The sequence below is a fragment of the Trachemys scripta genome, chromosome 4 (assembly GCF_013100865.1).
Source record: "Trachemys scripta elegans isolate TJP31775 chromosome 4, CAS_Tse_1.0, whole genome shotgun sequence".
Classification (NCBI taxonomy): Eukaryota; Metazoa; Chordata; order Testudines; family Emydidae; genus Trachemys; species Trachemys scripta.
The window spans coordinates 13650457-13671406 of NC_048301.1; the positions used below are offsets into that span (position 1 = coordinate 13650457).

A 20950-nucleotide genomic window follows, 5' to 3' on the forward strand; every position below is an offset into this window, starting at 1 on the left:
TTGTCTCATTCTGGCATCCAGAACGAATAGTCACTGATTATAGGCCAGAGTTTGTCATCTTTTAATTTTAAGCTTTTGGGATATGGTGTAATTTCAAGCATATTACTTCTGGTTCCTATCATCGGCTACTGGCAGACTGGAGGAGATACCAGTACAGATTACTAAGAGAGATCTACAACAAAAAGACTGTTTATTTGATTTGCTGTCCTGTAGTCACTGGAGTAAATCCAGTTTAGCTACTTTTGGATCAACATATCAGAATGTTGCCAACGTTATAGGTAAATTTGGCCCTCCTTAAATAACATGAAGCCAAATTGGGGAGATCTCAGGCTTTCTTCTTTAACAATTGGAATGCAGCCCAAAATTTACCCATACTTTCACCAGGACACCAAGTCTAGCTAAGACTGGATGAGAAAAAACACTGGAAACCACCAACACACACAGATTAACACTGATCAAAGTAGTCATTACAAAGGAAAGAAGTGGAATCTTCTGCTGGTTCCAAAACCCAGCTGAATTGCTACATGATCCTAGTATCAATGGTATTCAAACACACTCTTAGTGAAGGGAGATAGGCTTGCTGAGAAAAATCGTAAAACTAATGAACATGTTTTTTCACCTTTGCAATCTTACAGTCCAAGTGAATCAACTGGACAAAACCCACCTCATTGCTAATAGATAATTCATTGTGGAATGATGGTAAAGCCGACAAATTGTCTTGATCTTTAATGTATTAAATATTCTTGTTAAATATCATTTATAGACGACACTTCCTTTAAAACTTTAGCAGGAAGCTGGGAAGGAGCAGGATTAAAAAAGGCTCTAAGCAGAAATTCTACGATGAAGCAGAGACAGACAGATATAGTAGCGTTAGGGATGTTTTCCTTTTTCCTTGTTCAGTGCCAAGGAACAGGACTCTTTCTGAATTCACTTTTGTCATATGACACACAGTACAGCAGAAGTTTTACAATGAAGCCTGGGCTGTCCTCATTAATGTGGAGGTTCTGCCTCCAAAGACTATAGGTCCCCACAGTCAATACCTTATCTTGCTCTGGGCCTACATAGAGAATTGTGTGCTGGGAGTCGTAGTCTCTTCAGGCTACAAATATGTAGTAAAGAAGAGTGTACCTACATAGCTCCATTTTATTCAAATTAGATGTGGTCCTTGAGTTTCTGGTTAACTGTTGCCAATGCCAATAAATTAGGTCTGAGAAACTCAAAGTTACCCTTTAAGAATGTATTTTGGTTATTTGACTCAATCCCATTTGCTGATAAAAACATATAAATAGAAAATGACAACAGCAAAACTCTGTACCCATGCATTCCTGCAGCTTAAATCTAGGGCAGCACTGAAAAAGCTAAACCATACTTTTATTTAGCTTCTTAACATTTGCCGTCGCATTTAAAAAAAATACAACCAAAAGCAGTAAATAATACTAATTCAAATCTAAACATTCATTATGATGATACATAATTCAAGGAATTAAAACAGATTCAGCAAAGTATTGTGTGTGTTCATGAGAGGAATGGAGGCTGAAGAATTATCTGTGTGTTGATTTGGAACCTTCGTTTGGAGAAATGTGTGTGTAGTTTTAGGGCCAACGTTTCTAAAGGTCTGCATAAGCTCTCCCTTTTGAAAACGTGGGCATAGAGGATCATTCCTTTTATTCAACAAGCTTTAGAAAATTAAATACACTTTCTAAGGCTTGAGCTGATTCAAAAATGTTAATAAATTGTCTGGGTACTGCAGGGGACCTCATGTCTCTTAGATGGGGACATGGTGAGTTAGGTGCTGACCTGTCAAAGTCTCATTCGTTGTGGGGTACGGTGGAGACTTTGCCTGAGGATAGATTTTCAGAGGAATGTGTGCTATAACTCCTCTATTGGTTTGGCTTCACAAGAAAATTGTATTATATAAGAACATGATTGTGAAGATCTGAGTTAGCTGACACATTGCTCATTGACATGACTTACTGGTCTATGTAAATGAGGGTAAATTGTGTTCAGTATCATGTTAGTAGTAACGATTAGCTGATGCAATGCTGAACACAATTTGATCTGGTCTACACGCTCTGGTCAGTCATGGTCAGCAATGCCAGCTAACTCAATTCTTTGCAATTGCATTTAAACACAATAAACTTTTCTAGTGCAAAAAAGCTCTATGGGGATGAGATTTTGCTGTATGTGTTACAATAGCTCTACCCATCTCTGGGAATTGAAAAGGGCAGAATGATTTTGCTCTATGTTTTATGATAGGCCTTATTTACGTTAGAGCAGTCACTCAGTGGGGTTTCAGGTGATAGTATTCACAGTCCGAAGCCTCACGAATTGAGTGTGTCCACATTAGTCATCTGCATTCAATTTAAGGCTTTTCCAGCTTTCACATTAGGGCAGCCTTAATCTGATCTAAGATGTGTGTGGCTGTCATGAGCACCATCTCTGACTGCTCTCAAAGATGACAGCTGCCTCAACCAGTGAACCTCCTTAGTCCTCCAGCTGAGTCCCCACCCTATGCTTCTCAGCCCTCCACAGTATCTCTGCCCCTCCAGCCACAGACCCAGCCCCATTACCCCTTTTATTCTCCCCTGAGAAATGCTCCCCCTCTAGACCCACTCCAGCCCTGAAAGTCCCCAGCCTGTGCTCTAGTTGGGGACTCAGAGAAAACTACACATGCTGCCCCCATACCACTCCCCAGTAACCCTCTGGCCATGCCCCATTCCCATGACAGCCTCCTTGAAAATTCCCCTGCCCACCCCTGCTAAGTTAATACCCGCTGGCTTCAGCCCTGACAATGCAATGCCATGCCAGTCCAGCTGAGTTTCCTAGCTACTGGTACCAGGGCCACTCAGAGGATTCAGGGACACTGGGTCTTCGGCAGCAGGGGGCCCGTGCCGCCGAAGACCCGGCACTTCGGCACTTTGGCGGCGGGTCCCGGAGCGGAAGGACCCCCCGCTGCCGAACTGCCACCGAAGACCCGGAGTGGAAGAAGCTCCGGGGGCCTGAGCCCCGCGAGAGTTTTCCGGGGCCACCAGAGCGAGTGAAGGACCCATCTCCAGGGGCCCTGAAAAACTCTCGTGGGGTCCCCTGTGGGGTCTGGGGCAAATTGTCCCACTCCCACCTCCCCCCCACCCCGGGTGGCCCTGACCAGTACCAGTTTGATGATCTACAGGAGGATTGACAAACTGCTGCTTGCAGCTGGTGATCCACAGTGGGATTGTCATTTTAGACTAGTGTGAAGGGATGAGGGGAGTATTGGTGGAGACTGGGAATGAGTAATTGTAGAGGAAGTATTGGCAGGTTCCCACTGGCTCCATAAGGATGTCAGCTAGAGTTGGAGGAAAGTGCTCCCTGTGCTGTGTTGCACCTGTTCAGTTCCCCTTTGACAATGATCCATTTTTCAAAGGATTCAAAAACCACAGGATTGTGCAACCCATACTTCTTGCTGGTGATTCACAGCTGGATTGCCAGCTTTGCACTTTCTGGTCCATGAGAGGGGTCGCTATCATAGAAAACCCTGCCATGAATCAGTGATCATAACCTGTGACCCACCCAAACCCTTTGGACCTGTTTCTTTGTTGTTGGGGCTGGGCATGCTTTCATGGCCTGTTCTTAGTCCAGTAGGGGCTGGATCTGGCCCTTCCCCCAGACTCAGGTAAGGGGGTTTTTCCTTCACGATTTTACACTTTGCTAGGTTTGCAATTAGGACAGCCTCCCGCAGGGATCAAAGGACGGTGGCAGCCTGCTCTAGGTGGGCCTCCCTGTCTCAACTATAGATGACCACATCATCTAAATAAGCTCCAGCATGTGAGCTATGTGGTTCAAGGACTTAGTCTATGAGCTATTGGAACATCACTAGGATGCTCTGGAAGCCAAAGGGCATAGTCCTAAAGTGATATGAGCCAAACAGAGTGGCAAAATCAGTTCTCACATGATTCCAGTGTGAGTGGAATCTGCTAGTATCCTTTGGAAGCTCTAACATTATAATATACTGGACCTCACCCAGCCAGGCTAGTAGTTTATCCACTTGGGGCATAGGCTAGGAATCAAATTTGGAGATAGCAATGATGTTTTTCAAATCTATACAGAACTATATAGCGCTAATCCAGTTTAGGGATCAGTACCACTGGGTTTCACCAGTTGTTTTGGGATTCTTCAATGACCCTAGTTCCAATGGCACAGAGCTCCTGTTTCACCACATCCTGCATTGTTTTGGAGAGCGGTTAAGGGTTCTCCCTGATATTTTGCCCTGGATCCATCTGGACATGGTGTTGAACATGATGAATTTGTCTTGGCTGTGATGAGCACACCATTGGGAAGGCATTCAATAGGTGTCTTATTTAGGCCCTTGGCTCCAGGTCTAGGTTCTCTCCCCAACTGCATGGGGTCAGGATCCAGGGAGGTGGATGCTTGGGGCCACAGCTCTGGCTCAGAGGAATAAAGAGTGATAAACGAGCTTTCCTGCTCCTTCCAGGGTTTCAGGAGGTTAATATGGTAGATCCTGTTGTCAGATCTCATAATTAACTAGCCATATGTGATGGATTACTTCATATGGTCCTTGTCATTTAGAGAGTAGCTATGTTATAAGCTCACTCCTGAGATTGCTGGGCACGAAGGAGGGTTTTTTTTGGTGAAGGTCCCTAGGGTCTTTGAGCCTCTCCTGGAGCGTTAATGTATACTGTACAACATTCTCTGTTCTAGGAGTTTGTTCCTCACACATCTCACGGATCAGATGAAGAAGACCCTGGGGTTGTCTGAATAGGGAAAATCCAGTAGATGACTGGGAAACCTCTCCAATAGACAATAAAAGGGGAGGGATCAGCTGATCCCAATGGCAGGGGTCCACAACAATAAACTTTATCAACATCCTTTTTAGGGTCTGATAAAACCATTCAACCAGATCTTCAGTTTGCAGATGACAGACATACATACACAGGATTTTTATTTTTAACAGATCACACACCTCCTTCAACAGATGAGATATGAAGTTGGTGCCTTGAATGGTGGTGATCGTCTTAGGTACCCCAACTCTGGAAAAGATCTTTAGCAGTTCTGTTGCAATAATCTTTGCATGTGAGGAGTAGCAGGATTGCCTCCAGATAGTTGGAGGCATAATTACTATCACTAATATGTACTCTTTTCTAAGGGTCCAACTAGATCCATCCCTATTATTTCAAATGGGACACTTACTACAGGGAGTGGAGCTAGATGGGCTTTGCCCACCCTTTAAGGTCCTATGAGTTGGCAATCAGGACAGGGGCTGCAGAAGTCTTTGCCCTCTTGGTAAATCCTGATCCAATAGAAGTGGTCCAGAATCCTGGCCAGGGTATTCTCATGGCCACAGAAGGGAAAGCATGAGCCAGTCAGATAACCTCACACTGATGAAGCCAGGGAACAAAGAGTTGCAATCAAGTTTCAACCGTCCGCCAGTCTTTCTCCAGATGGTACAGTTACTCTGCCTGGAGCTCAAACTGAGCGTACTGCTCTGTTTGATGTGGGCCTATTACACTGCTCTACAGCCAAAATGCTTCTGAAATAAATGTAGTCAAACTTTACTAATTCTGGGTCACTGAAAACGAAAATGATGCTTAAAATTGTTGATTGGCTCTAGTTTTCAAGATATGCTATTGGGTCAGTATATACGACCCTTGACTTGGGAATGGTGGAGGATAAGTGAGTTATAAAGGGAAGGGATCTCAATTTAAACCAGAAATGACTAAAATACATCTTTGACTGGATCTATGAATAAATCTATGACTGGGTTTGGACAGTACTTGCTTTTTAGGCAAAACAACGAATGATGCAATCTGAAGCTGGTATTGCGTCATACATGATATGAATTGCATCATGTTATTCCTAGAAGTCATGGATGATGCAATCATAACGAAGCTTACATCACTCTGCTGAACAAATTGCCCTATATCAGCTCTAGAAATCATACAGTGTCGTGCTCTCTTATTTGTCAGTGTTTGATTTTGCAAAGGGACACATTTCTGTTTAGCCAAAGTGAGCAAGGATGCCTCGTACTTGTGTGAACAGTGCAGATAACTTCTGCTATGTTTGTGGTGAAGTGACTTTTGCATCACAAAAGCGCAGTATAACCACTATGGTTAAGAAAACCTATCACCTTTATTTTGGCTGCAAAATTGGAGATCAGGACAAGAGGTAAGCCCCACACATATGCTGCAACACTTCTGCAACAAATCTTCGCCAGTGGTTGAACAGGAAATAGGAAATCTATGCCTTTTGCAGTGCCAATGATTTGGAGAGAGCCAACAGATCATACCAGCAATTGTTACTTCTGCATGGTGCCTCCAGTTGGGAAAGGTGTGTCAAAGAAGAAAAAGTGGACTGTGCATTATCCAAACATTCCATCAGCTATACGCCCAGTACCCCACGGAGAAGGATTGCCGGTTCCTGATGCACCAGAATCATTCTCACTTGAGTCAGACGAGGAAGAGGAAGAGGATGAAACTTCTGGTCCTGAACCATCAATGTCACAGGACCCACATTTTCTCCCATCCTCCTCCTCTGAACCACACCTCATAACACAAGGTGAACTGAATGACCTTGTCAGGGATTTGGAACTACCCAAGAGTAAGGCAGAGTTGTTGGGCTCCAGACTACAGCAGTGGAATCTCCTAGCAGGTGATGTTAGGGTTTCCATGTTCCGTGACCGTCAAAAGGATCTTGTCCCATTATTCTTCATGGAAGGTGATCTTGTAGCCTGCAACAACATCGATGGTGTGATGGCAGCCCTCAACATCGTTCACAATCCAGATGAGTGGAGACTGTTCATTGATTCATTGAAGAAGAGTCTTAAAGCTGTTTTACTGCATAATGGCAATGTTTTGCCATCAATTCCAGTTGGTCATGCAGTCCATATGAAGGAAACCTATGACAACATGAAACAACTTTTGAGGTGCATAAACTATGACCAACATCAGTGGCAGCTTTGTGGCGATCTGAAGGTTGTTGCTCTCTTGCTTGGTCTGCAGACTGGATACACAAAGTACTGCTGTTTTCTCTGTGAATGGGATAGTCGTGCAAGAGATTCCCACTACATCAAGAAAGATTGGCCACTCCGACAGTCATTGGAGCCTGGGAGGAAAAGTGTTCAGCATCCACCACTTGTTGAATCAAGGAAGATTTTGTTACCGCTCTTACACATCAAGCTGGGTCTCATGAAGAACTTTGTCAAGGCCATTGACAAAACACAAGCAGCTTTCAAGTACCTCCATGGAAAATTTCCAAGGTTAAGTGAAGCTAAGATAAAGGAAGGTGTCTTTGTTGGTCCTCAGATTCGTGAACTTCTTCGAGATGATGCATTTGACCATGCACTGCGTGGCAAGGAAAAGATGGCATGGAAAGCCTTCCAGTTAGTGGCAATAAATTTTCTCGGAAACAAGGCAGACAACTACAGGTTGTTGGTGGAAAACCTCCTCAAGGCATACAAAAGCCTTGGTTGCAACATGTCACTAAAGATACATTTTTTCCACTCTCATCTAGATTTTTTTCCACCGAACTGCGGAGCAGTGAGTGACGAGCACGGCGAGTGATTTCACCAGGACATTGCAACAATGGAGAAACGCTATCAGGGCAAATGGAGCCCACCAATGCTTGCAGACTATTGCTGGACAGTGACAAGAGATGCCCCATTTAATGAATACAAGAGACAAGCCAAGAAGCGCCGAGTAGACACTGAATAGGACTAAACTATGTACATAATAGTTTTTTGCCTTTTGTTTCATAATAAATTTTATTTATATAACCCTTTTGGTGATTTTTAAAGTGTTACATAAACAGGACAGGTGAAATATTATCATGTAAAGCAACCATAAACACATGAAAAGACCTAGGTTTACAATTTATGATTAAAACTCTACTATCAACATAATATACATAGACATAAAATGTAAAAACTTAAATATCTTAGAAACAGTAGCCAATCAGTTGTTTTAATTGTCATATTTGAATTCAGCACATCAAAATACATAATAAATAGCACATTTTATCTCTGAAGCAGATGACTTCTCAAAAATTTTAGACCAGTGTTACCTCACCGTTGACCACTGAGAGCTGGTCATAGGCTCAGCTCAGGGTTTTGTCCTCCCTCTGATCCCTCATGAAGTCAGTCCCTCTAGTTATGATGCCCTCCCCTTTCAGGGTTTTGTCCTCCCTCTGATCCCTCATGAAGTCAGTCCCTCTAGTTATGATGCCCTCCCCTTTCAGGGTCCAATGGGGGGATCCAATATTGTTTCATTATTAGGGAGAACCTCTGTGGGAGATTCTGCTAGGCTGGACCCCCCTCTTCAGGGTCCAGCTCCTCACATATACCTACCAATATCCAGGCTCCACTTCCCAGAGTCTCCTCAGTTTACCCCTCTGGGGGCTTAAATTCTCCCAGTACCCCTGAGAAATGCTCCCAATCCCATCCCAAGATAATGGCATAGGCTAGCATTTGGGGGCAGCTCCACTACAAGGGACTTCATGTTTGCTGTCAATTGCATGTGAGCACTGGGATAAGGTTTCAAGTTCCCAAGAATACATTGTAGAAAGATGGTCCCAAACCTCATAGCCCTGAGGGAAACTAAGTCCCAAATCAGGGGTTGATTACGCCCAGAATCCACCAGGTCTGTCATCTCTGTCCCATTTATCCAAATAGGGATAGTTAGTTTAGCCAGGGTCTGCTTATGGGTTTGACTTTCCACCATCCACATCTGTCCATAATCACACTCCACATGTGGCCAAGAGCGACAAAGTGTCCTGTGCACCCACACAAGAAGCAAACTCCCCCAGCTGGCATGCTGGGCTCCAGCCTTGGGCCTAATATTCAAGGTGACCCCTTTCTTTGTGACTTGTCTGCTCCCGCCCCCTGGTTTTCCTGAAGAAGAGATGGCGTAATCCTAGAAGCCTTTGTCTGGGCTGGGGTTTTCCACAGGGAACCAATCCAGGGCCCTGTGCCCAGCTGGGTCCCCTAGGGATTGGCACTTCTGTGCCCAACACTGGACCATCAGTCTGCAAATTGCCCCAACTAGGTTCTCCTTTGAATAGAGGGACCCCGTTGGCTTCAGGTGGTCTCTGGCATGACACATCCAAAGCCACTTCAGCAGCCAGGTAGTTTTTCATAAGCCAGACTACACTGGCTAGTGTCTCGGGACAGTGTCTGAGTACCCAGTCTCTATCCCCAGCCAGGAGTAGGTGGGCAAAATGATTCACCAAGATGAGTTTGGACACCTTGACTCCAGTCTGAGTCTCGGGCTTTAACCATTGCCATCACGTGGGGCTGGGTTCTCAGTCATCCACTACAGAAAATGCTCTAGGTCCATGTAGCCATCGTCTTACCAAACCATACCCTTAGGCCTATGTTGTTCAACAGTCCGGGTCAATCAGTCTTCCCACTTCTCCAGGGGTGGAAGGTCATGCCTGCAGTCTGCACCATTTTGTCACTGATGTTTCTACACACTAGGGCACCCCGTAGGTCCTAAACTGGGTCCCAGCACTCCTTTAGGCCTCTGCTCTGCAGTGACCAAGGGTTTCAACACACCAGTCCAATCCCTGTGGCTGATCCCAGATAGTCCACCCCTTCCAGAATGCCTCCCTCTCTTCCCTCAGAATACTTCTGTAAAGCTGTGGGCCTAACTAGCTTCCCTAGCTAAGGTAAAGGTGCAGTTCCAATACAAGTTGGTTCAGTTGATTCATCCTCCCTCCAGGGTTGCTGTGCATCAATTGCCTGAGGAATCCTTACCTTGATTCATCCCAAAATATTACCTGGGCTCCCATCATCTGCCTCCCCACAATATAGCTATTTGTAGATATATATACACAGCTATAGAATATTTCATCCCTCTCCGATTGGCCCCCCAGACACCAGGAGAATCCAGGATGGGCTTCCCTCTTCCTCCACAGTGTTGGGGTGAAGAGATCGTGGGGGAGGAGGACCCCCCTCCATACAGGATGCAGCAGGGGCAGCTCTCAGACTCTATTTGGAGGGGTGCACTGTGTGGACGGGGGGTTCTAGAGCTCCTGGAACCTCTGGAGGGCTCTGAAGACCTTGTGGAAGGACTCATCCATGTTGAGGCAGTACCCTCCATGTAGGGGGATGCAATTCTCCTGGTCGAAGTCCAATGCCTCCTCTTTGGGCACCTGCTGCTGTGGGATAGCTCAGTGGTTTGAGCATTAGCCTGCTAAACCCAGGGTTGTGAGTTCAATCCCTGAGGGGGCCACTTGGGGATCTGGGGCAAAATCAGTACTTGGTCCTGCTAGTGAAGGCAGGGGGCTGGACTCGATGACCTTTCAAGGTCCCTTCCAGTTCTAGGAGATGGGATTTCAAGGTCCAGGTTGGCCTCGTTGCCCACAAGGATCATGGGAAACTAATCCTGGTCTTTGATCTGCAGGGTTTGGGTGTGGAACTTGCTGATCTCATTGAAGCTGCTGTGGTCACTGATGGCATAAATGAGCAGGAACCCTTCCCTAGGCATATGTAATGCTCCTGCAGGCCCCCAAACTCCCCATGCTCTGCCATGTCCAGGAAGTCTAGCTGGGTCAGGGTCCCATCAATGCTGCAAATCTTCATGTAGAAGTCCTCAGTTGTGGGCTCATAGTCAGAGACGAAGTACAACTGGATGAACTCAGGACCTACTCTCCACGCTAGTTGGAGCTGGATTTCTCCCTTTTAAGCTCCTCCCTGCAATTCTGACATCTCTCACATGAACCTCGGGCGGGTAGGGCCACCTGAGACCACATTAGTTTGTTAGCCCTGTTGGGGGGATTGTATATTTTATCTCAGGGAGATGTTACTGTGAGCGGTGTGGGGGAGGGGGAAGGCGTGCTTGTGTGCAGGGGTTGTTACTGGGAATGGTGTGCGTGTGTGGGTGCATGTATAATTGTGTACGTTGCAGAGTACCTCCCCTGTGAGGATGGCGTATGTAGTGAGCAGGGAGTATATTTTGCTGTGTGGTACAGTGTCTTTTCCTCTCTGGGGACTGAGAAACGGTTTCCCCATGCATGTTACGCTCAGTCCCCAGCCACGGCCTCGGAGCAGGCGAGTATCTTGATCATATCAGTCTGAGCTGGTTAGATCCCCTGTACACCACACAGCAGCATAGGTCACCGATCCCCTTGGGGCTGTGTGTGCGTGTGTGTGTATGTGTGTGTGTGCGAGGGTCCCTGTACAGTATCTCTCCCCCATTTCCCGCCTGAGAGCACGTGGGGGGTTCTGTGTCCTGGCTGGTGCCCTACACAGGCTAGTGCTGCTGTCTCTCCCCCCCCCCCCAGTGAGCTGGGCGGGTATACCGCCCATCCCCCCCTCCTCAGCGTCTCTCTCTCTCTCACACACACACACTACCCTCCCCGCCAGAACCCCGGGCAGCTCATGCGCAGTAGGGAGCCGGGAGGTGATGTAATAGCTCAACAGTCTGCTCCCCCTCCCCCCTTGCAGTTCTCCGAGCTCAACCAACATCCGGGCTCTTTACGCTGCGCCGGAGGCGGCGGCTGTACCAGCAGTACTCGCAGCTGTCCTGGGCCCAGGCTTGAGAGAGGAGGGAGCGAGCGCGCGCGCGCGCGCGCTGGCAAAGGGACGGCCGGGAGCGCGCGCGCCGCACACAGCGGGGTGGAAGGCGAGCGAGAGAGCGGCGGCTCGGGAGCGCGCGTGTGCCGCTCAGGGAGGGGAGCGGGGTCGGTGGCGCTGCGCGAGTCGGCGGCGGGCGGCGCTGGGCTCGAGGCAGGGCGAGAGCGAGCGGGAGGAGGGGGGATGAGCTCTTGGTTCCCCCTGGCCAGAGAGCCGCTCTCCGCAGCTGCCTGTGAATGAACTGAAGCGAGGCCGCCGGCCCGCCGGCCCAGCCCCGCCGCGGATCCCTCCCTACGCCGGCCCCCTCGGAGCGCAGAGCGCGGCCCTGCCCTCCCTCCGCTCCCCGGAGAGCCGGTGCCTTTGGCCGCCGCCGCCGCGGGGTAAGTCAGTGCTGCTGCGCAGTGCGGGGCTCGAGTGGGGAGGCGGGCCAGGCGGGCCGAGCGGGAGGCGGCGGGGCGGAGTACGCTAGGGCGCTGAGGGCCGCGCCGCCGCCTGGGCCCCGGGGCCTGTAAACAAGCGGGGGCGGCCCGCGCGGGGTTACGGAGAGAGGCGGGAGGGGAGTGTGACTCCCCCTCCCCCCCGGACCTGCCATCCCGGGCAGCAGCCAGCACCGCGGCGGTCTCCGCGAGCGAGTCTGCCCCTGCCTGGGATGCTGCACTCCAGGGGCCGAAGGTGACCAGGGGCTTGTCCCCAGGGGTCCAGCCCCGCATTGCGGAGTAGGGAATAGCGGGGTGACAGCCCCCCTTCCGCTCCCCTGGGTGAGAGCGGCTCCGGGCCTGCTGCAAGTAACCATCCAGCAGCGCCCCTAGCCCGCCGAGCTCCATTAATAATGCTTATAAACACCCCCCACACACGCCGCCGCCAAAGCACTTGGGGCAGGGCACCATTAAGAAACACATCTATTTATAAAGCACCCCACCCCACCAAGGGTCGCTGCACAAACACTCCCAGATAGTGATTTCTTATTTTTATAGCAGCCGCCGCCTCCAGGCTCGCCTCCCTAGGCGAGCCATCGAAACACATTTCAAGTTTGAATTACATATTAAGGTCCTTAAAAAACAATTTTGAGAACCAAAGCAAAGGTTACAGAGATGAAGCATGTGCTGTCAACATTTCCCATGTTAAGAGTGGGTGGGAGAGATTAGGCCCCTTGTAAAACTATTGCCCATTGACGTACTTGGTAATCTTGGCTGGTTTGGGTTTTTTAAATGTCAGAGATGTGGGCTGAGAATTTTTTTTTTTTCTGCAGCTAACATGAACTGTACTAGCCAGAGATGTGTTTAGGATGTGCTGCAAATTAATAGTTTTGAAAGAACTGATTTGATAAGCATTTTTTTGACATACATACTGGTGAACAATAAGGGCCCCTCAATTTTGCTGTCTTGCTTACCAGGGACTAGTTTTAGGGTTGGTGTGTCCTTTGACAAGTTAGAAAGCCTGTTGCTTGTTGAGAATCACTATTGTGATAACATTACGATTTAGGGCTCATTATTTCATACAAAGGAGTTATTCTTTGAAGTAGATACCTATCTTAAAAGGAAAGACATTGAGGGCAGTAAGGCTTCAAGTTCCACATGCTATTCACCAGTGATGAGGGGGCAGATTTCCCTGGCATGTGTGGGGCCTAAGTCATCAGTGTTTTCAGAATTTAAGCTTCCATTTATAAAATAATGTTTTATATCTTATGACTGTGAGAGAGGGCCTTCCAAATGTGGACCAGTGCAGTATTTTTTTGGGTCTTCAGAAAAATTGTTCCTGTGCTGCTGCTGCTCCAGACTTTGCCAAGCCTTTGTAATGTGAAACTAACAAGTTTCACTGCTGTTGAAACCTGGGGGAAGCAACTATCAAGAATTGTCAGTTTCACACAGTTCTTTCTGTGTCAGTTTCACATTCCTTCTCCTGCTTGGGAAAGTTATGAACAGCAGCAGAGGCAAGAACTGGAGAGTTATTCAGAGGAAAGAGGAGTGAGAAAATTGGGGTTGGGGGAGATGTGAAGTACCAGACACCTTTCTTTAAGCTCCTGTTCCCTTCCAACAGTTGGGATGAGGCAGGGGGATAGGAGCTTCATATTTAGTATCAGATTCTTTCTGTCAGCATCCATAAAGATGGAACTCTTGAAGAAGGAAAAACGTTTTGGTAGAAATTTCAGCATCCTTCCCTGCAGTAGGGTTTGGGCATCTCAAGTGTTTTGCCCCTGAATCTCTCTCGCTTTATGGGGTCTCCTCTCACCTGCCCCCTTGTATCCAAGTCCTAGTCTACACTCAGTTTTGCTGGCATAGCTAGTGGACGGGAAAAAATCAGACCCCTAGCCAACACAGTTGTGTTGGCAAAAGCCCCAGGGTAGATGCAGTTAGACTAGAAAAAAAAAGTCCTTTTCTTAATATAACTTTGGGGGGGGGGGGGAGTGAGAACACTTTTGCTGGTATAAGATGCTTCTGATATATATAGCTATACTGGCAAACCCTTTCTAATGTAGACAAGGCCTAACTCTTGCTAATTACTTTCCAGAGGACTAAGCTTATCTGGTAAATTTTAGTTTTTCATGGTCGGTATTCAGTGCTTTTATTCTTTTTTAAAAAGTGAATATATGGAAAACATAAAGTATTTACTGAACTTTCTATGGCAAGGTTTGTAGAGATGTTTCAGTGGAAAAACTCAGAGGAGGATGGAGATATCACGGGATTGGTGAGAGTTGGTTGAAGTTAACATGTCTGAACAGGCATTCACTTGATAGTTTGATGCAAATTCCATTACAAGCAGTATATTATACAAAGATTCGCCCCCCCTCTCCCCCCCCTGGTGAAATCAAGCTGGTTGTTTCTTACCTCGAGTATAGTTTAAACACAGTTAAACTGAGTCACGTTCTTGCTGAGACCAGCCTTTTAATACCCCAAAATACTTTAATGGCCCCAAAATACTTCTTAAAGATTTCAGTTGGGTGTGGTTTAATTTGTAAACTTATGCAACTTATATGTTTTAGACTGCAGCTGTCAATAAAAGAGAGATCTTATTACACTTTGCCATTTTAGTGGAATTCAGATTAAGCATCTGCTTCCCAAAGATGAATTAAATATAAACTTTATGTAACTCTGGGCTGGTCTACACTTAGTCCGGACTTCGGACTAAGGTACACAAATTCAGCTACGTTAATAACGTAGCTGAATTCGAAGTACCTTACTCCGGACTTACCGCGGTCCAGACGCGGCCGGAAGTCTCCCCCCGTCGACGCCGCGTACTCCTCTCGGCGAGCTGGAGTACCGGCGTCGATTGTGAGCACTTCCGGGATCGATCCCAGAACATCGATGGCGTGCCTCCGGACCAGCCGGTAAGTGAAGACTAGGCCTATAATAACCATGATTAATTATTTTGCAGTATTGTCAATGTCAAAATCAGGCCTATTCTAATGTCATAAGATTTTTTTGAGTTTATCAACTCAGCAAAAATTGTGTAAGATTTGGGTAAAACAAAGGTGTGTCCATAACTTTTATTTAATTATTTTGTGACATTTTAAGTGCCTTCTAACATCTTGGGAAGTACAGTCTTATTACAACTGAATATACAGTATTTGTAACAAATGTTCATTCTTTTTATAAAATGAATCCGACTGTTGTTTAATTCAGTGGTTTACTGCCCTAGGTTTTTATTTGTGGAAATTTGGGTTCAAATGCTATTTGGGTCACAAATGAGAATAAGTTTAGTTCCATCCTTGATCCTAGGGTCTGTTGATCCACACCATAAAAATGTTCACTTTGGCATGAGTTGCTGTTTTATAGAGACCAATCGCTTGAATAACAAAGATGCCTTAGGTCAAGATGGTAGTGCTTTGGCAGAGCTGTGTAGGAAAGCTTGTGCAGCTCCTGCCATGTTATGTGTGGCCCTGGCAGTTTAGTCCAGGGTTCACTGAAATCATCATATCAGTGCTTTAAATGGAGGCGGTCAACTTGAAAGCTGGTTTATTTTTCATATGCAAAAGTCCCTCTGTTCTCTTGCAGATTTTTGTGGTTTTATGATCACATCTTCACATTTTTAAAAATGTTTTTCCTCCAACATCTTTCAGATATAATAATATTAGGTGTCAAAAATCTCACTTCTGTCAAGTTTAAGTTGTCTGTCCCTTCAGTAAAGTGCCCATCACTGTAGTAATTCCGGTGTACAAAGTGTAAAGCCTCTGTAAATGTAGTATAGTGCCTGAAAGGATGTTGGTGGCTGAGAATGTTTGTTGGGCTGTAGGTCCATGAAATGCAGTCCAACAAGTGTTGCTGTATTTCATGATACCTAGACAATGCGTGTCTCGGCTGCATAGGGAGATTGTCTTTCCATGGCTTCTCTGAGTAACGTTGTGGTATAGGTAGGAGGGGATTTCATAAGCATTCAAGATAAGGGGGTAAATTCTTGAAATCATAAGACTAGCAAGAACATTTAGAAGGAGGGGGAACCAAAATGCAGGGAAGGGTGAGAAGTGCTATTGGACAACTTTACTGCCCAGTTGGAAGAATCTCTGCCCTAAATAGCATACAGTCCAAAAATAATTCTAAAATTTCTCATCCAGTAAACTGGCAATGTAGATCGCTGTTTTGGCAGATATTTGTAACTTATTTAACATGTATTTTATCAGGTCCCTTGTTGTTCTTTTACAGTTGTAGGTGTATAGAAACTAGTTATTCCAACATGTATTAGTGTTTTATGAGGTCTTCGTTAAAAAGGATGTTTTCTGCCTTGTTTTTTGGTTGATATATCAACAATACTTTTTAACGGGTATTTAAATTGATTGTTGAAATCTTCAGTGGAAAATGACTATATAAGTTCTCTCTAGTAGTATTCAAGGAAAACTCAGGTTTTGTAAAAATAGTTTTACCGAAACTAAACTTGGAGTCAAATTTGACCAAAAACGATAGAAGTATTTTCTTGAAAAATGAGAGAATAATAAATCTAATGAAAGTTTTTAATCATAAATACTCCTGTGTGCTTACAATAAACATTTCAGTGGGGCCACTGGACGATCAAGATGATAAAGGAGCAATCAAGGACGATAGGGCCATTGCGGAGAAACTAAATGAATTCTTTGCATTGGTCTTCACGATTGAGGATGCGAGGGAGATTCCCAAACCTGAGCCATTCTTTTTAGTTGACAAATTTGAGGAACTGTCCCAGATTAAGGTGTCATTACAGGAGGTTTTTGAACAGATTGATAAACTAAACAGTAATAAGATACCAGCACTAGATGGTATACATCCAAGAGTTCTGAAGGAATTCAAATATGAAATTGCAGGACTACTAACTGTAGTCTGTAACCTATCATTTAAATTTGCTTTTGTACCAAATGACTGGAGGATAGCTAATGTGATGCCAATTTTTAAAAAGTGCTCCAGAGGTGACCCTGGCAATTACAGGCTGGTAAACCTGACTTCAGTATTGGGCTAACTGGTTGAAACTATTAAGAACAAAATTGTCAGACACGTAGATGGACATAATTTGTTGGGGAATAGTCAACATGGTTTTTGTAAAGGAAAATTATGCCTCGCTAATCTACTAGAATTCTTTGAAGGGGTCAACAAGCATGTGGACAAGGGGGATCCAGTGGATATAGTGTATTTAGATTTTCAGAAAGCCTTTGACAAGTTTCCTCAGCAAAGGCTCTTAAGCAAAGTACGCAGTCATGGCATGAGAGGGATGGTGCTCTCATAGATTGGTAACTGGTTAAAAGATAGGAAACACAGGGTAGGAATAAATAGTCAGTTTTCAGAATGGAGAGAGGTGAATAGTGGTGTCCCCTAGGAGTCTGTACTGGGCCCAGTCCTTTTCAACATATTCATAAGTGATCTGGAAAAAGGGGTAAACAGTGAGGTGGCAAAATTTGCAGATGCTACAAAACTACTCAAGATAGTTAAGTCCCAGGCAGACTGCAAAGAGCTACAAAAGGATCTCTCAGAACTGGGTGACGGGGCAACAAAATGGCAGATGAAATTCAGTGTTGATAAATGCAAGGTAATGCACATTGGAAAACATCCCAACTATACATATAAAATGATGGGGTCTAAATTAGCTGATACCACTCAAGAAAGAGATCTTGGAGTCATCGTGGATAGTTCTCTGAAAACATCCACTCAGTGTGCAGCAGCAGTCAAAAAAGCAAACAGAATGTTGGGAATCATTAAGAAAGGGGTAGATAATAAGACAGAAAATATCATAATGGCTCTATATAAATCCATGGTACACCCACATCTTGACTACTGCGTGCAGATGTGGTTGCCCTGTCTCGAAAAAGATATATTGGAATTGGAAAAGGTTCAGAAAAGGGCAACAAAAGTGATTATGGGTATGGAATGGGTGCCATATGAGGAGAGATTAATAAGACTGGGACTCTTCAGCTTGGAAAAAAGACGACTGGTATGGAGAAAGTAAAGAAAGGAAGTGTTATTTACTCCTAGTAACACAAGAACTAGGGGTCACCAAATTAAATTAATAGGCAGCAGGTTTAAAACAAACAAAAGGAAGTATTTTTTTCACACAACGCACAGTCAACCTGTGGAACTCCTTGCCAGAAGAAGTTGTCAAGACCAAGACTATAACAGGGTTCAAGAAAGAACTAGATAAATTCATGGAGGATAGGTCCATCAATGGCTTTTAGCCAGGATGGGCAGGGATGGTGTCCCTAGCCTATGTTTTCCAGAAGCTGGGTATGGGCGACGGGATGGATTGCTTGATGATTCTCTGTTCTGTTCATTCCCTCTGGGGCACCTGGCATTGGCCACTGTCAGAAGACAGGATACTGGGCTAGATGGACCTTTGATCTGACCCAGGATGGCCATCCTTATGTTCCTTATGGTTTTAGTAATGAAAGAGTATCTGAAAATGAAATTTGAATCAGATCTTAATAGAAACAAAAGGAACACTTGCATCTGAAGAAGTGAGGTTCTTACCCACGAAAGCTTATGCTCCCAGTACTTCTGTTAGTCTCAAAGGTGCCACAGGACCCTCTGTTGCTTTTTACAGATTCAGACTAACACGGCTACCCCTCTGATAAAAAGAACACTGCTAGTCTAGTTTTAGTGTTGGAGTTTAGAGAAATGCCAAAAGTATGCAAATATAGTGAAAAGTAAATTTGACACTTAATTCTCAGTTTTAATAATTAAAGAGGTTTACAATATCGGTAAGGAGGTCTTGATTTCTAAAAATGAATTTTAACCTTTTAAAATAATGTAGTGTTCATTACAAAACCCAGGAAATTCAAAAGTAAAGTGTCATTACGTTCTGATAAGCAATTATGGCCTCCGTCCAGCAAAGCAGGTAAGCATGTGCTTAACTTTAATCATGTGAGAAATCCTGTTGACTTCTGTTGGATTATTCACATTTACAAAGTTAATTATGTGCTTAAGTGCTTTACTGTATTGGGACCTAGAAGATGACATATGTATGCTTCCATGTTTGTGTCTTAGTGACTTCTGTTTCAGAAAGGAAAGATGGCCTTTTTATTAACTTGCTGACCCTGCAAATTCAACCTGGAATCTGTAGGTCAAACTGTGTCTTTCTGCCACATGAATCATGACTAATAATCTTCATAGAGCTTAGTTAATATATCTGTATACTTGTGAAACTGAAAAGAAACTAGCTCACATTTCTGTAGCTGAATTAGTTGTACAGTGCTAACAGGAGTGAAAAGTAAGTGGACTCTGAATATGTACAAGAAGTTTATAACTACATTTTTGTGTTCATTCTTGTAGACCTTAGTGTTCTGGGCACAAGCTGCAGAAATGAGCTCTCAAGTCTGCCTTTTACCTGCTGGACTAGTATCTAGCATTTAGAGTATACAACACTGTTCTCAGAAGGTGTTATTCTTGAGGATATGGAGTAAAAAAAAAAAAAAAAGTTAGAATTTTCTGAAGTCGCTATTTTAAATTTAGTTAATGTAAAGTCTAAAGATGTAAACAAACAAAGTTTAAAGGTGAACTGTAAAGGTTTTTTAAAAGGCTTTTGGGGGTAACTTTTCTGATTTACAGAGGAGGCCTGAAAAATATTTTTTAATGGTTTTCTTTATGCTTGTCTTTTTACTTTAGAAATATGAGGAACAGTTCATTCTTCCCCAGTTTTGCCAGCTGGATTGTGGGTGTCAGAGATTTTGGGACATATATATTACACTCACACATTAATTGAACAGAACAGGGGTCAGGAATCTTTAACAAAAATGTTATTTCTCCAAAAGAGTAGTCATTGCACTTAAACAGTCTTCACCTCTCAGTTGCTGAACTTTCACTCCTAGTTCTTGTGTTGTCTTCCAGGTTAGACGTGCCCTGAATTTCTAATGTAAAAACAAGCAGAAAGAATATAATGAAAGCCTTCTTTAGACATTATAACAAAGCAAAAAAGGCCGCACATCCAATTATTTTTCTTCTGTCGGTCACCTTTAAAAAGGTTTTTGTTAGTTTTTTACATCAAGATTGTTACATCTCAGAGGTTTGCCAGTAAGGCTTTCCCAAGATCCGTAGCTCACTGATGACATCTTCAGTGCCATAACAATATGTCATAGCAAAACAATATGCTCTACTGCTCCAAATATGTGTTTGAAGGTTAAAAAGCAAGGTTATGAATTGAAAATCCTTAGGCTTTGTTATGAAAGTACAGTAGAATCTCAGAGTTATGAACCCCTTGGGAATGGAGGTTGTTTGTAATTCTGAACAAAATGTTATGGTGGTTCTTTCAAAAGTTTACAATTGAACATTGACTTAATACAGCTTTGAAACTTTACTATGCAGAAGAAAAATAATGCTTTCTCTTTATTTTTTAGTAGTTTACGTTTAACACAGTATTGTACTTCTTTTTTTTTTTTTTTTTTAATATCTCTGCTGCTGCCTGACTGCATACTTCTGGTTCCGAAATAGGTGTGTGGTTAACTGGTCAGTTAGTAACTCTGGTGTTCCTAACTCTGAAGTCGTACTGTAACTTCAGCTCACCTGTGGAAGTGTTTGTAAGCTTGAGACTTAAAAAACAAGTCCTAAATGGTGATATTTAAGTTAAATACTTAATCAGTTTTTTCAAGTGGGAATGGGGCTTCTCTGTGAATCCACTCTTCCCGATTTTTATCCCACTGCCACTTTCCTAATGGTTCCACTTCAGATGTCCAAACCTGGAACTGGACAGAAACCAAAGGGGAGTCCCGTCAACATTATCACTCAACTGAAAATGCCACTGTTCAGCTATTCAGTGTTCTTTATTGCACTACCATTAGGCCAAATGACCCAATCCCTATTACAGAATAATTACTGTAAACATTTATATATAAAATAATCAAAGTAGTTGTTACTGCATCAGGAAAAGTTACCTAAAAGCAGAAAACGTTGTACTCATATAGAAGTCTGGATCAAATTGTGGAAGGGGGAGGAGGCAGTG

General features: G+C 44.4%; 1 protein-coding gene and 1 pseudogene across 1 annotated transcript in view; one reads left to right on the top strand and one right to left on the bottom strand.

The window, feature by feature from the left end:
- LOC117876102 overlaps positions 1-20950 on the bottom strand; it is a 34191-nt pseudogene that overhangs the window by 3657 nt on the left and 9584 nt on the right.
- PPM1A (protein phosphatase, Mg2+/Mn2+ dependent 1A) overlaps positions 11729-20950 on the top strand; it is a 50501-nt gene continuing 41279 nt past the window's right edge. Inside the window, exon 1 of the mRNA XM_034767900.1 lies at positions 11729-11946. The gene's annotated coding sequence lies outside the window, so the exon portion shown is untranslated. The remainder of the gene's footprint in view (positions 11947-20950) is intronic.